General features: G+C 40.4%; 1 long non-coding RNA gene across 1 annotated transcript; it reads right to left on the minus strand.

The window, feature by feature from the left end:
• Positions 1-5,466: 5,466 nt before the first annotated feature.
• On the minus strand, positions 5,467-7,088 carry LOC306917742. Its single transcript, XR_013789235.1, has 3 exons — positions 6,978-7,088; positions 6,122-6,157; positions 5,467-5,670 (listed from the first exon to the last, which is right to left on the minus strand). It is a non-coding gene; the product is annotated as an uncharacterized lncRNA (long non-coding RNA).
• Between the last annotated feature and the right edge of the window lie 6,036 nt (positions 7,089-13,124).

Raw genomic sequence — 13,124 nt, forward strand, 5'->3', positions numbered from 1 at the left:
GCAGATCGGCTATTTTGCCGTTTGTGAGGACGCACACATGGGCGCGCGTTATTACACGGCGGAGCCGCGGAGAAAATTGGCACATTGGCTTTTTTGGCACATTTTAAGCCCCCCTCGGCGTGCGTATTGTGCGTGCGTGAGAAATGAGAGGTGTGGCGTGGTGCGTGGTAAAAGGTCAAATTGCGTGACTCTCACTCTCAAAGCGTGAGACTTGGCAGCCCACTCTATCATAAAATGGTGGTCGTGGCTCAAATGCTGAATAAATAATGGACCTCGACTAGATGTGAAAAAATGTAATTTGTTTGGTTGGTAAATAGGTATAAGACTCTACTGCCTCGACGGGGACGAGACGCCGGGCCCTGATGTTAACAAAACGCCGGACTCTAACCACTACAGCGCCACATTGCATCATAGCAGTAAAACATAACATAAATAACATATCAAGAAACGAGCTGATGGTGACTATATATTATTGTAGCCGAATGGGTAGTGTCGCTGCTTCATTATTATGAGTGCTCTGGTTCGATTCCCCCTGGTTACAAAGAGTCTTTGTTGCTTCCCGCCAATTCCACAGAATGTTTATCCAAACAAATAGTACTATTTTCCACATCTAGTCGATTAGAGTCTTTAAATGTCATAACATGGTGGCCCGTTTCTCAAATATTGAATCTCGACTAGATATAAATATAAATACAAATGTGTTTGTTTGGTAAGAAAGTCTGTCCTCGACGGGGGCACGAACCCGAGCACTGATGTTTACAAATCGGCGACAGTCACCACTCGGCTAGCACTCGGTTGTAGTAGTAATAGCAATATAATATATATAAACATCATAACATGAACAAAAACAACAATAGCCTTAAGTATTAAATAACATTGAATTATTTACCTGCAGACGACGGACACAATGTGGTGACGTGGCACTCTCAAACAAACTGATGACCAACCCGCCTCAGCGGGTCTGCACCGTATTTGAGGGGGGCGTCACTTCTTTCCGGTGTGAGGCCACTCCCGCCAGTTTCTTGTAGTCATTTTGTAGTCCTCCTACGTTACATCCGGGTCCCGTCCGCTTCTCATTGTAAATACTAAATAGCTACATATGATCGCGTGAATCTTTTTTTTTACAATAACGTTATTTTTCAGAAAGGAAGCCATTGAGGGTTAAAATGTGTCTTAATGCTTCCAACTTGAGTAGAATTATTAATGTAACTGTAAAGATAATATATTACGTGGAAGCTTCCTCTCTAGCTTTCTTGAGTAGAACCCGGAAGTGGCTCAGGAAGAGCGGCTGACGTCACGGCTTAAATACACAATACAGACCTTGATCTCCAATCTGCTAACGTCCTCCGTGGTCAAGTGGGCTAGTCATCCGATTTAGAGTCCTAACTTCATAACTTTTCCTGTTCGAACCACGTTGGTAATTTTCCAACAACACGGATTACTTGTTTTTGTGAGATTACGGTAAAGGTAAAGCACTTTCTAGCACTTTGAGATTCTGACAAATATAAAGTGCGTTATAAATAAAATCCATTATTATTATTATTATTATTAAAAGGCACACCGGCCACGTTTTTCGGAAAACCGATGGAGATAGGGCTAGTTTGACAATGTCACTAGGCTACGGACGGACCATCATTTAGTGGCATTTGCATTTCTATCTCTGGGACCCCCAGCAACTGACAGGTAGGTACTGCAGGGGGTCCCCAGACCCCAGCAACTGACAGGTAGGTAGGCTACTCAGCTACTGGGGGTCCCCGGACCCCAGCAACTGACAGGTAGGTAATGCAGGGGTTCCCCGGACCCCCCAGTCTGAGACTCACTGTGCTATTGTATAGGCTATAGGCCTATTGTATGTTATTATAGGTCAGTCCATAAACACTGAAGTTGGTGAAAGTAAGGATAGCACTCAATCCATTGATTCACAATAATACCAGAATGCACTTTTAATTATATTACATGAAGCAGAGAGCGCTGCGATTAAACCTTTAGCATTACACTGCAACCACACTGTGGTTACGTTTTTATTCACAATGCAAAGTTATTGTAGGCTACTCCTATAATGTATCATCATCATGGTGTAGTCAGCACAGTAGATTCACATTTCAATCGTTAAAATTGTGCAAAACTCTGTTCAATGAATTGCCTCTTCTGCTACATTAAACATTACTAAACATTAAACGTTAATTATAGCCTACCTTTTATTGAGACTCCTATAGAGCATGTTTACATGGATAGCTTGGTTAGTAGCATCTCTGTTATAATTAATGCAGTCTGATGATTGATTGATTGATTCAATTAATATCCTATTTTATTAGACAAAAATGTAGAACAGTAGTACAAGTACCGTCAAAACAAAATAATTCACATGCAAGTAAAGGCATGGTGTTGCAGAGCATTATTATTTTAAGTGTACACTTGAGTTTTGGTGTTTAGTAAGAGTCATGACTGTAGCCTACTTTTTAAGGTGTATAGCTTGCTGCAAGCGGATGACTGTCTTTTTTTAATTTATTTGATACTTTATTTGGTATTTTCAACAGTTGTTTAACCTACCTGAGGACGACTCTACAGTCTTCTAAATCATGACAGTTTTCTGAAAAACCTGTCAGTGGTGCTCAACCTTTTATGTACAATTGTATGTGTTTTGCACAAATAAATGTCACAACCACCACTGGAGCGATCAGTGAGAAACCGTACGACCCCAGTAGGCCAAGAAAGAAGCTTCACATCTGGATTTGTTCTTTTTCATTTATTTAATTTGTTTTAAAACATTCTCATATAACAATTGTTCAAATCAATACATTGACAGACAATAAACTTTAGGTCTTTCCATCAATCATAGCCTAAGATTTAGACCCTCGTGGATGTATTTATCGATTCTGACATTTTCAATCTACGAGAGTCTAAGCGAACTCGCCCCGAATGGCCCTGAGCGCCACCTGTTGGTTCATATACAGCAAGCGTTTGAAACCTGGACGTCCGTTGGTTTCAATAAAAAAAAAGGTGTTTTAATCCACTCTGTCTCAGAAAATCCTTCTGCCATCTTGGACCTTTCCTCGTTTCCGCTAAATGAGTGCAATTTAGGCTGATCCTGCCATACAACAACTATTCTACACACTCGTGCAAAGATATGATATGATATAGTACTTTGTCAGTTCGCACTGAAATTCGTTTTGCGACCCAGCGGCCTTGTATGCAACACATATACACATTTGACATAACACAGGACTAAAAATAAAACACAGTTACATACATAGAGACATAAGGGCACAGAGCCTGTCTACAGCTCAGTCTAGTCCTGGCCAAAATCCTGATTAAGCCTCAGAGTTGATTGATGGACAAAAGACCTCTTCAGTCTGACCTTATTGTATGCTGGAACACCATATCTCCTTCCTGAAGGCAGCAACCTATACTCTCCATACAAGACATGGCTAGTATTAGAGGTGATATTCCTTGCTAACCTTTAGGATGCTGTTATCATACGTGGATGTATAGAGCCTCTGAAGTGGTTGTCCAACAATCTTTGAACAAATGTTTAGTTGTTGCAGCATTTGTGACTTTAAGGCTATAGACAAACATCCATACCAGGTGGTACTACAGTACTGAAGAACACTCATAATAACAGTAGTATACATTACATCCATACCAGGTGGTACTACAGTACTGAAGAACACTCATAACAGTAGTATACAGTACATCCATACCAGGTGGTGCTACAGTGGGGCGGCGGTGGCTCAGGGGTAGAGTGCCTGGATGGGAACCGCAAGGTTGCCAGTTCGAACCCGGGCTCCCCCAGAGTTACCGTCGAAGTGTCCTTGAGCAAGACACTGAACCCCTAATTGCTCCCGATGTGCTAGTTGGGACCTTGCATGGTTTCCGCTGCCATCGGTGTATGAATGTGTGTGTGAATGGGTGAATGTAATGCACAATCTATGTAAAGCGCCTTGGATAAAGGCGCTATATAAATGCACCATTTACCATTTACCATTTACCATTTACAGTACTGAAGAACACTCATAATAACAGAAGTGAAAAACAAAAGAAGAATCCGTCTACTAGCACCAAAGGATCTTAAACGGCGAAGGAAATAGATTATTTGCTTTGTTTTCTTACACACTGATTCAGTCTGATCTTTCCATGACAGGAGGTGATCTATTTCTACTCCTAGATATTTATATGAACATACCTGGTTGATCTGTTCACTATGAATAGTGATGGGGGATCTGTGTGTCTCTAGAGGTGCACCAAAAATAATCTCTTCTGTCTTTTGTCTTGTGTTAATGATGAGAGCGTTGTTATCAGTCCATTCAACCACCTTATTGACTCTGGTGTCCAGGATCACTGGAACTATCTAGAAGAGAAATTAAAGTTGTATCATCTGAGTACTTTAGAATGTACTAATCTAGTGTGTCGGTGCGACAATCGACATTCCTCAGCAACCCTTTTTATAAGCAAACTGACAGGGGTCGAATTTATCTTTGGTTATACTAACAAGATGTGATTTCATAATCACTGAAGTGAGAGCTATGGGTCTATAATCCTTATGTTCTTTTGGACATTGGATTTTGGGTAATGGCTTTATGTGTGAGGTTTTCCAAGACAGAGGAATTGTGTGTGTGTCTACAGAGGTTTGGAATATTGGTTGCCACACTGGAGCCAACTCAGATGCAAAATTCTTCAAGATTATATGGCCAATAAATAATAATAATACAACACTAAAGAATTTATGTTTATATCGACAAGATCTATTCTCTCAGTTCAAAGTGCTGAATCTACACGAGAGGCAGTGGAAAAAGTACTTTGTATTTTGAGAACGTTCATTAGAGTCCTCTGTTGTCTCCACGCGTAGCCTACTGCGTCGTATGGCCTGTGACCCCGTCAACAAGCGGTGAGCTTGAAGATCTGTTATTTTTGGTGCGTGACACCGCCCTGTACAACACGCACACAGTCCGACAACATGGAAGTGTATCGTCATTTGTACAAATATACAAATAATATTATAATAACTTACTTCATGCTTACACACACACACACACACACACACACACACACACACACACACACACACACACACACACACACACACACACACACACACACACACACACACACACACACACACACACACACACACACACACACACACACACACACACACACACACACACACAGTAGTTGTACTTTTGTACAACTGTTTATTTTTTACATCACAGGTTCTCAACGCAATGAGTTGCATTGGTGTGGTCTACCTTAAAAACAGTTTTGTCTCAACCCGACCCTTTGGTGTGGTTTGGGCTTTAGACCCAAAACTTACATTTTGATGTCGTTGGATGAGATTCTGTCCACAATTCCATGCTGTAATAATGTGGTACCAGAGAGACCACAGGCAAATATTGATCAAAATAACAAAAGGATCCGTTACCAAAATGCTCTATTCTACAAGGGTCCATTTGGTTAGCAGCTCTCCATCATTGAGCTGGGGACCACCTGGAACCCCCTCAAGGACCACTGGTTGAAAACCACTACTGAATCCTTCAAAACACCAGTTTAATGACAAACAAACAAAAGGCACACTTCATGTAACTCCTGACGATGCCTGGCAGCGCATCGTGCCCGGAGGGTTCCTCTGGCAGGTCCGTCTCAACGGCGCCACCTTCAGGCTCCTCCGTGTTACTACCACATGTAGATATCATTGTCATTATGATTGGTCAAGAACACAGCGGCGAACACTTGAACATACATGTTGTATAAATACATAGACACAGAACATACATGTATAAATAAATACATGTTACATACATAGACACAGAACATACATGTATAAATAAATACATGTTACATACATAGACACAGAACATACATGTATAAATAAATACATGTTACATACATATAGGCACAGAACATGCATGATAGATACAGAACAGAACTTGGTAGTTGTATATTTGTACGTCTCTAAATGTTATGATGAATTGAACAAGGTGGACCCTCTTGTAAAAAAGTGTAATTTATGGTGTCGTCCACTCACAGTTAACAGTTTTTGTATTGAGTTGTGCTTGAAATGTACTGAAATTCTGCAAACTAAGTCAAAGTCAGCTTTAAAACAGGTGAATGAAGGTGTGCTCACCTGAGGGTGGGCTCAGTGCGTTGAGGCGGACCACTCCTGATTGGACAAGAGACACAGAGAGATAAGACTATAGAGCGTCGCAGTCCCGCCCCCTTGAGAGACCCGGAAAAGAGTTCCCCGTTCATTTTCCTCATAGACTTTTCAAAAAGTATTTATTTAAAGACGTTTTGGGCCGAACAAATAATTATTTGTTTGGTCCAAAATATTGTGTTTGTTGTCATGATTTGTCACGACTCGAGTTGGCTTCGTACGACGCTTAAAAGGCCTTTAAATAAATACTTTTTTAAATGTCTATGGGGAAAATGCATTGGGAATTATTTCCTGGGCCTGGCGTCGTCATGAAAGGGGGCGGGACTGGGCCTGGCGTCGTCATGAAAGAGGGCGGGACTGCGACGCTCTATACAGAGATACAGTACATAGATGTACATCCATGGTGTCTGTACAATCACAGGGTTTCTCTCATACGTACATCCATGGTGTCTGTACAATCACAGGGTTTCTCTCATACGTACATCCATGGTGTCTGTACAATCACAGGGTTTCTCTCATACGTACATCCATGGTGTCTGTACAATCACAGGGTTTCTCTCATACGTACATCCATGGTGTCTGTACAATCACAGGGTTTCTCTCATACGTACATCCATGGTGTCTGTACAATCACAGGGTTTCTCTCATACGTACATCCATGGTGTCTGTACAATCACAGGGTTTCTCTCATACGTACATCCATGGTGTCTGTACAATCACAGGGTTTCTCTCATACGTACATCCATGGTGTCTGTACAATCACAAGGTTTCTCTCATACGTACATCCATGGTGTCTGTACAATCACAGGGTTTCTCTCATACGTACATCCATGGCGTCCGTCATGAACTCCAGGGGCGTGTCCACCTCGCGGTGAGAGGACAGCGTGAGCACGATGACAGGCCCCGCCTCCTCCTTCTGCTCCGCCTCCTTCACAGCTGAGGAGCCAATGAGGAGAGAGGATCAGAGCAGGGTATACAGCAACTTGGCGTTCATATTAAAGGACCACTTCACCACTTTTCAACCTATCTTCATATAATTGGTCCTCACTAATGCTCATGATAAAATACCATACTCGGTCTGTGTCTCATGGGAGGGCTGGGGGACGCTTATCCCCCCCTGGCAACCTTGCGGTTACCATCAGGTGTGTGTGTGTGTGTGTGTGTGTGTGTGTGTGTGTGTGTGTGTGTGTGTGTGTGTGTGTGTGTGTGTGTGTGTGTGTGTGTGTGTGTATAACTCACCGTCAACAGAGTCAGTGTATGCTTCCTCCTCCTCCTCCTCCTCCTCCTCCTCCTCCTCCAGTTGATGGATGTAGTCTCTCAGGTCCTGAGAGGGGCAGAATTTACATGAGTTAAAAGAGAACTTGCTGTTCTAATCGCAGTTTTTGAAATGACCCAACAGTTTGTTGCATTTACAGTAGGCCTATATATGCCTGTAATGCTGTCTAACCAACTGTGCTTCTTTGATCATTACAGAGCGCGCAAGAACAGCGGCCAATCAGAGACCAAGACCAGCGGCCAATCAGAGACCAAGAACAGCCTATCTATATAGCCTACCTGTTGTGATGTTATCATCTTTGCAATGAATAGTACATTGATAATAGTTGCATATTGTAGCCTATTTTATTCACGTCCCTCCCACCATCCCGCCAGGTTAACCCATTTTGACAGTTTTCTGAATGTCAGTCGTTCTTCGATTTAAAAGAAAATAGCAGACCCACAAGCTCGTCTAGCGCGGCACTCGGTGCAGAGCTTGTAGATCTGCTATGTTTCAATAGCTAAAGCATGACATAATGCTATAACACCAAAAGGGGTTCAATCTTGCCCACCCAAAATGAAGCTCCTGCAGGCTACACTACTGGGTTGAATGTCTGAAAAAATACACTTTTAACATAAATCCAAGTGATATTAATGAAAAGGATAATAATAACGACAAAGAAAAACCAACAGGGTTTGCAGGCACAGCTGTTCCAACAGACCTGATTAGCCTCTGAACAGAAGACCCAGGAGAGAGAGTGTGTGGCTGGGCAGGATCATGAGCAGAGAGATTGTTGCTTTAATTCATTCTGGACGGGAACCCCTTTTGGTGTTTAAACTAAGCATCATGTTATACTTTAGCTATTGAAAAATAGCAGATCTACAAGCTCATAGCGCGCCACCGAGTGGCGCGCTATGAGCTTGTAGATCTGCTATTTTTGACAAATCGTAAAAATGCGGCACCAAATCTTTGAATATATATTCTTTCAGAGGGAACGAGGGGGGGGGGGGGGGGGGATTGCATCAGGGCTGGAAGGGGTGGCACGGTCGGAGTTGCCACGTATAAGATGACTGGAACACGTGATTTAATTAAGCCAAACAGGGTCTCAGCCACTCAGAGGACCGAGACTCCCTGCCTCTCCTCCACCTTTTCAATCTCATCCCTTTCATCTCCATATTTAGGCAGAGATCCATGGGGTTATTAACCCATTTTGACCTGAGATCAGATTCTAAAAATGTCTTCTGAATCCTGAAAAAGCTATGTTTCTATGTCAGTCGTTCTTCGATTTTTCAAAAATAGCAGACCTACAAGCTCGTAGCGCGCCACTCGGTGGCGCGCTATGAGCTTGTAGATCTGCTATTTTTCAATAGCTAAAGCATAACATAATGCTAACACCAAAAGGGGTTCCCGGGGGGGGACCCGGGGGGGGACCCCCCGGGAACCCCTTTTGGTGTTTGAACCCGCGACACAATAAAAAACAAGGCGTTCATGTCGAAAAGGTTGCCCGAAAAAACCCCTGAAAAACTGTATTATTCTGGTTGAATTGGACGCCCCAAAATAACACTCATTCTGGCGATGACCTCATCAATACAGAGGCAAGGCAATTTTTATCAATATAGCACCTTTCATACACAAGGCAATTCAAAGTGCTTTACAAGAATAAAAACAGATACAGAGTGCAACAGTGCACTTCAAAAATAAACAAAGATTATACAATAGACACAATTAATTAAATACTGTAAGATAAAGGAGCATATCAATTCGAACAAATACTCCCACCTTTGATTAAAAGCCCAGGCAAGACCTATAGCTGTTATTAAACATCATTAGGAGAGGCCTATAGCTGAGACCTATAGCTGTTATTAAACATCATTAGGAGAGGCAATGACCTATAGCTGTTATTAAACATCATTAGGAGAGGCAATGACCTATAGCTGTTATTAAACATCAATAGGACCTAAACATCATTAGGACCAAGACCTATAGCTGTTATTAAACATCATTAGGAGAGGCAATGTTAAGACCTATAGCTGTTATTAAACACCATTAGGACCTATAGCTGTTATTAAACACCATTAGGACCTATAGCTGTTATTAAACACCATTAGGAGAGGCAAGACCTATAGCTGTTATTAAACATCATTAGGAGAGGCAAGACCTATAGCTGTTATTAAACACCATTAGGACCTATAGCTGTTATTAAACACCATTAGGACCTATAGCTGTTATTAAACATCATTAGGACCTATAGCTGTTATTAAACATCATTAGGAGAGGCAAGACCTATAGCTGTTATTAAACATCATTAGGACCTATAGCTGTTATTAAACATCATTAGGAGAGGCAAGACCTATAGCTGTTATTAAACATCATTAGGAGAGGCAAGACCTATAGCTGTTATTAAACATCATTAGGAGAGGCAAGACCTATAGCTGTTATTAAACATCACTAGGAGAGGCAATGTTCAATAAATAAGACCTATAGCTGACCTATAGCTGTTAAGACCTATAGCTGTTATTAAACATCATTAGGAGAGGCAAGACCTATAGCTGTTATTAAACATCATTAGGAGAGGAAGACCTATAGCTGTTATTAAACATCATTAGGAGAGCCTATAGCTTTACATAAAGACCTATAGCTGTTATTAAACATCATTAGGAGAGGCAAGACCTATAGCTGTTATTAAACATCATTAGGAGAGGCAAGACCTATAGCTGTTATTAAACATCATTAGGAGAGGCGGCAAGACCTATAGCTGTTATTAAACATCACTAGGAGAGGCAATGTTAAATAAATAAGACCTATAGCTGTTATTAAACATCATTAGGAGAGGCAAGACCTATAGCTGTTATTAAACATCATTAGGAGAGGCAATGTTAAGACCTATAGCTGTTATTAAACATCATTAGGAGAGGCAAGACCTATAGCTGTTATTAAACATCATTAGGAGAGGCAATGTTAAATAAATATGTTTTTAAATTACAGCTATGGTTGGGGATTTCCCATTTTGGGGCGGGAACCCCTTTTGGTGTTTTAAACATTATGTTATAATTTAGCTATTGAAAAATAGCAGATCTACAAGCTCATAGCACGCCACCGAGTGGCGCGCTACGAGCTTGTAGGTCTGCTATTTTTGAAAAAATCGTGAAAATATTTATTTCAGAAAACTGGAGGATTTAGAAGATTTTTTTTTTATTTTGAGGTCAGGCCTAAATGGGTTGATGTAACCTGGAATATACTGTATGAATGGGGTTGAATTGGACTCTAGGGTTAGGGTTAGGGTTAACCCTAACCCTAACCCCGGACCAGAATAACACTCACTCACTCATCAATACAGACAGAGTTTTAGAACAGACTCCCAGAATAACACTCACTCACTCATCAATACAGACAGAGTTTTAGAACAGACTCCCAGAATAACACTCACTCACTCATCAATACAGACAGAGTTATAGAACAGACTCCCAGAATAACACTCACTCACTCATCAATACAGACAGAGTTTTAGAACAGAATAACACTCACTCACTCATCAATAGAGCGTCGCTGTCCTGCCCCCTACCATGGACCAGGAAATGATTCTCCGTTCATTTTCCTCATAGACATTTAAGAAAGTATTTATTTAAAGACGTTTACGCCGCGGACAAAGCCAACTCGAGTCGTGACAAATCATGACAACAAACACAATTTTTTGGGCCGAACAAATAATTAGAAAGAAGAAAAAAACGGCAGGTTACAACACTTTTTTTGTTGTTTTTCTTCTTTGTAATTATTTGTTTGGTCCAAAATATTGTTTGTGTTGTCATGAGTTGTCACGACTCGAGTTGGCTTTGTCCGCGGCGTAACAGTCTTTAAATAAATACTTTAAGAAATGTCTATGGGAAAAATGCATTGGGTTTCATTTCCTGGTCCATGGTAGGGGGAGGGACTGCGACGCTCTATACAGACAGGGTTTTAGAACAGACTCCCAGAATAACTCACTGCTCATCAATACAGACAGAGTTTTAGAACAGCTGCTCGTCCGTCATCCACAGATAAACATGTCAAAGAGTAAAGGGAGTCACTGTTGAATCAAACATATGACTGGAAAGTACTGCTATAAGTGCAGTTACATTAAAGTACTGCTATAAGTGCAGCTACATTAAAGTACTGCTATAAGTGCAGCTACATTAAAGTACTGCTATAAGTGCAGCTACATTAAAGTACTGCTATAAGTGCAGCTACATTAAAGTACTGCTATAAGTGCAGCTACATTAAAGTACTGCTATAAGTGCAGCTACATTAAAGTACTGCTATAAGTGCAGCTACATTAAAGTACTGCTATAAGTGCAGCTACATTAAAGTACTGCTATAAGTGTAGCTACATTAAAGTACTGCTATAAGTGTAGCTACATTAAAGTACTGCTATAAGTGCAGCTACATTAAAGTACTGCTATAAGTGCAGCTACATTAAAGTACTGCTATAAGTGTAGCTACATTAAAGTACTGCTATAAGTGTAGCTACATTAAAGTACTGCTATAAGTGCAGGTACATTAAAGTACTGCTATAAGTGCAGCTACATTAAAGTACTGCTATAAGTGCAGCTACATTAAAGTACTGCTATAAGTGCAGCTACATTAAAGTACTGCTATAAGTGCAGTTACATTAAAGTACTGCTATAAGTGTAGCTACATTAAAGTACTGCTATAAGTGTAGCTACATTAAAGTACTGCTATAAGTGTAGCTACATTAAAGTACTGCTATAAGTGTAGCTACATTAAAGTACTGCTATAAGTGCAGTTACATTAAAGTACTGCTATAAGTGCAGCTACATTAAAGTACTGCTATAAGTGCAGCTACATTAAAGTACTGCTATAAGTGCAGTTACATTAAAGTACTGCTATAAGTGTAGCTACATTAAAGTACTGCTATAAGTGCAGCTACATTAAAGTACTGCTATAAGTGCAGTTACATTAAAGTACTGCTATAAGTGTAGCTACATTAAAGTACTGCTATAAGTGTAGCTACATTAAAGTACTGCTATAAGTGTAGCTACATTAAAGTACTGCTATAAGTGTAGCTACATTAAAGTACTGCTATAAGTGCAGTTACATTAAAGTACTGCTATAAGTGCAGCTACATTAAAGTACTGCTATAAGTGCAGCTACATTAAAGTACTGCTATAAGTGCAGTTACATTAAAGTACTGCTATAAGTGTAGCTACATTAAAGTACTGCTATAAGTGCAGCTACATTAAAGTACTGCTATAAGTGCAGTTACATTAAAGTACTGCTATAAGTGTAGCTACATTAAAGTACTGCTATAAGTGTAGCTACATTAAAGTACTGCTATAAGTGCAGTTACATTAAAGTACTGCTATAAGTGTAGCTACATTAAAGTACTGCTATAAGTGTAGCTACATTAAAGTACTGCTATAAGTGCAGTTACATTAAAGTACTGCTATAAGTGTAGCTACATTAAAGTACTGCTATAAGTGTAGCTACATTAAAGTACTGCTATAAGTGCAGTTACATTAAAGTACTGCTATAAGTGCAGCTACATTAAAGTACTGCTATAAGTGCAGCTACATTAAAGTACTGCTATAAGTGTAGCTACATTAAAGTACTGCTATAAGTGCAGTTACATTAAAGTACTGCTATAAGTGTATATACATTAAAGTACTGCTATAAGTGCAGCTACATTAAAGTACTGCTATAAGTGCAGTTACATTAAAGTAC

Source organism: Electrona antarctica, assembly GCF_951216825.1.
Source record: "Electrona antarctica genome assembly, contig: scaffold_47, whole genome shotgun sequence".
In the NCBI taxonomy this organism is placed as follows: Eukaryota; Metazoa; Chordata; class Actinopteri; order Myctophiformes; family Myctophidae; genus Electrona; species Electrona antarctica.